This window comes from Lotus japonicus, chromosome 2 (genome assembly GCF_012489685.1).
Source record: "Lotus japonicus ecotype B-129 chromosome 2, LjGifu_v1.2".
Classification (NCBI taxonomy): domain Eukaryota; kingdom Viridiplantae; phylum Streptophyta; class Magnoliopsida; order Fabales; family Fabaceae; genus Lotus; species Lotus japonicus.
In genome coordinates, this window is record NC_080042.1 from 18,145,945 (window position 1) to 18,150,142 (window position 4,198).

General features: G+C 40.0%; 1 non-coding gene across 1 annotated transcript; it reads right to left on the reverse strand.

Moving 5' to 3' along the window:
- Positions 1-3,723: 3,723 nt before the first annotated feature.
- On the reverse strand, positions 3,724-3,830 carry LOC130741630 (small nucleolar RNA R71). Its single transcript, XR_009020517.1, has one exon. It is a non-coding gene; the product is annotated as a small nucleolar RNA R71 (small nucleolar RNA).
- Between the last annotated feature and the right edge of the window lie 368 nt (positions 3,831-4,198).

Consider the following 4,198-nt stretch of genomic DNA (forward strand, 5'->3'; position numbering starts at 1 on the left):
TAAAGATTCAATCTTTTTAAAGCTTTTTAAAGATTGAAAAGTACAAGACCCCAACAAGATAAAATCAGATAAAATACGTAAAACTCCGAAAGTCACGGAAAACCATAGATCGCAAAACAAGAACCCAACCACAAAGATCCCTGGCCAACAAACCCAACCACAAGCATGATCGCATGCTTCAAGCCAAAACAACAACACAAGGAATCTAAAAACCTAAGAGAGCACAAGCCAGCCACCAGGACCCGAAACAACATCAACTGCCAACCCCATCAACGCCTCCATCACCCACACATCAAACACCTTGTCAAGCAATCGGCTCCGCAAACAACAATGAACGAGATAGTTGTAAACAAACCCTCAAAGCAACCCCTGACCTAGCAAAATGCAACCTCCAAGCAAGCGCCGACGGCTACGACAACAAAGGGAACAACCACCACGAAACCACCTAGAAGGAGCGGGATGTGTGCAGAAGCATATCTGAACCGCAAATCTCAACACCCACAACGATTTTGTCGCCCGGAATCAGAACATCAGAGTAGAACAAACGAATGGCGAAGAACGAACAACCAAGATCCAAGGCAAACACAAGGGACAAAACGACATGGGTTGAAATGAAAGAGACGAAATCTGAAGAGAAGCAAAGAAGAACAAAACGCTGGACAGGTGATGACCCTATTTTAGTTGTGTTTTTAGGGTCATTTCCTTGAGAGTTTTGAGTCTTTTTCTTTGTCTCATGTAGTGTTTCATGCATTTTTATGTTTATTTGAGTTTGTGTTTGGTTTTAGTAATTATGTGGTTTTATGAGGGTATTTCTTGCACTTTTATAGAGTTTAGGACTTGCATTTGTTTTTTCATTGAATTTTAGGGACTAAGGTGTTTAAAAACCCTTTGAATTTCTTGATATTTCTCCTTGTCTTGGTCCTTAAGTGCTTCAGCAGGTAACTCATGAAGAGGGAAGGCCAAATGCTTGAAGAATTGATGGAATCATTCAAAGGGGGGGTTACAAAAGCCAAAAAGTCACCAGAAACGAGTGTCTGGCGCCCAAGCGCCCATGCCTAGCGCCTGAGCGCCAGCTTGCCAGTTGAGGAATTGTTGCTTCTGCCTTATGGGCGCTCGAGCCCCCCAGGGCAGCGCTTGAGCGCCCCTGCTCGACCATTTTGCCTATAAATAAGGCCTTAGGCCATTTTGTTCATAACTTATGACTTTTTCTTATAATTTTACCAAGTATTGAAGCTTAGGAAGTTCTTTTGGGGCTTGTGGGAAGCTTCCACCTTGTATTTTCCAGGTTTCATTTACATTTCTTGTATGGATTTCCTAGCCATGAGTGGCTAGTACTCTATTTGCTTTGGGTTTGAGTGATTTCATGAATCTCCAGTTGTTAATTCCTATCCCTATGTTTATGATCATGAAACTACCTTGTATTTCAATTCTATATTGCATGATTAGCTTGGGTGCACTCTTGCTAAAGGCTAAACTATAATCATATCGGAAGATTGTTGTGGTTTAGGGACTTGGGTTGAAATTGATCCTTCTTTGCTTGCTTCTAGGAATAGAGTGATGGTTGGGTTTTGTTGGCCTGAATTGCATGATTTAAAACCTCATATAAATGACGAAGTACACAAGGAATTGAGCTTAGCTTTTAGTATGGGAGAATTGCTTATGTGAGGAATCAATTAGTGAGTAACTAGGCTAGAGCAACAAGGGATGGAATCAAGATTTCATTTGCATAGGGTAGGTTGATTAGATAGGATTGGATGAACGATAACCCAAAGCATCTTTATCACTTGATATTTACAACTCTTTACTCTTGTTCATTTTGCAAACTCTTTGCTACAATCAATCAAATCATATTCTGAAATTTTATTGCTTTCAAAACTCACAAGTTTCGAGCTTAAACCATAATTCTCACTCACGGTCCCTGTGGATTCGATATTAAAACCTGGAGATATCTGTGCATTTGCAGATTGTCCAACAAGTTTTTGGCGCCGTTGATGAGCAATATTTAACCCATTTTATATAGCCTTAATTTGTCATTATTAATGATTATTCGTAATTAATTGACCTTGCTTGACAGAGATTTCTATTATTTGGTCTAGTTACGTTTATTCTTATTTTCAGGTTTTATTTGACATCAAGGGCATTTTGGGGAATTGCGGAATGAAGATTTGATTGTGCTGGAGTGAAGATTGTATTTTAGGAAATATTAGGATTTAATTTCGAAATAAATTAAGTTTGATATCTTTCAGATTCAAACTTATTTAGGTTGTTATTTTAAAACTCTATCTTTAGGATTTGTTAGGATTTGATTTTGATATCTTTTAGGATTTGATTTTGATTAGGATTTGTGATCTCAACTCCTATTTAAGGGTTTGTGCTGAGAGAAACAAGAACCTTTTACCTTCTACATTATTATTTTATGCAATTTCGAATTTCAGTAATTATTAGAGTTCTGCTAGGGTTTATGCTTTTAATCCCTATTCTCTTCTCCAATATAATTGTTGAATTCGCCCCATCCATGGAAGGCTAATTTCTTTCGAACGAATTCCTTTGCAAAGTATATCGCGCTCTTGAGGTATAGTGCTTAATAGAATTCAACTGATTAGTTTTCTTCATCTCTAATTCTGGCTTAGGTTTGCTTAATTCCTTAGATTCACGAATTGGAAGATGATGTATGTTCGCTTAGTTCATATTAGGGCGTAAAGGATTCTTAATCGCTTAGTTTAGGAATCTGTGAATTAGTTATCGCTTTGTTAATTAATTCTCACGAACTAGGAAACTAATAACAAGAATTGATCTTTAGATACCCGTGATTGAGCAGCGATATACTGAACAAAGGGATTCGTCCGTCTTTACTTATCATATTAATCTTTGTTTACTTTCTGCTAATCTTTTGAACTGAATCACAACCCCCCAGTGTGTGTGCGTTTAGGGTTCTTAATATTGAATCTGTGCCGAACGATAATCCTTGGGAAACGACCTAGGAGTCACTTCCTAGTTTACTACAGTTTTATAAATTAATTATTTGTATCGGGTACGGCCTCGATCAGCCGTTGCCGGGGACTGTTTGTGGTTTTCGGTTTAAGTTACAAGTTTGTAGTTTCTTCTAAACATTGCATTAAATAGGTGTTACTAACCTTTTCTTTGGTTTTGTTATTTCAGTTTATGTAAGGCAGGCTTGACAAGGATCCATTGGTGTTTGATCCGGAGTCGGAACGTACTCTTCATCGTCGTCGAGCCCAATAAAGGCTTGAACCCATGGCTGCTCAAATGACGGAAGAAGAGATGCAAGCGCACATAGACGCAAGGGTGCAAGAGGCCCTCGCTCAAAGACTTGTAGAGCAAGAGGCAGAAAATGCCAACCACTCTTTGAGAGACCTCACCATGGCTGCCATGAGCTACGACTATCCCGGCAGCATTGTTTTCCCCGAAGGCATGAGAAACTTTGAGCTGAGACCGGCATTTATCAATTTGGTGAGCCAAAATCAGTATGGTGGAGGTGCCCTGGAGGATCCTCATGCACACATGGAGCGGTTCATCCGCAATTGCAACACTTACAGAGTGCAAAATGTCTCAGCGGATACAATCCGCTTGAGCTTGTTTCCATTCTCATTGAGGGACACAACTGAAGAGTGGTTGAACTCACAGCCCCAAGGTAGCATAATATCTTGGGAGGATCTTGCCGAGAAGTTCATCACTAGATTTGTTCCAAGAGCCCTCTTGAGAAAGTTGAAGAATGACATAATGACATTTGCCCAAGCTGCCGATGAGAATCTTTATGAGGCTTGGGAGCGTTTCAAAAAGCTTTTGAGGAAGTGTCCACAACACAACCTCACCCAAGCAGAGCAAGTAGATAAGTTCTATGATGGTCTCCAATATTCTTCAAGGTTTGGTTTGGACGCAGCTTCAAATGGAGAGTGTGATGCCCTTCTTCCACAAGTTGGGTATGACTTGATTGAAAAAATGGAGAGTGTGATGCCCTTCAAGGTCATGGGTCAAGCTCGTAATGACCCATTCTCCAATACTTACAATCCTGGATGGAGAAACCACCCCAATTTCTCTTGGAGGCAAAGCAATAATGGCCAAGGAGGTAATTATCAAAGGCAATTCCCTAATCAAGGTGTTCAAGGCCAAACCTCAAGGCAACCACAAGAGAGAGGTGAAGTTGATGGTGGTGGTAGCAAGAAGAGTTTGGAAGAGT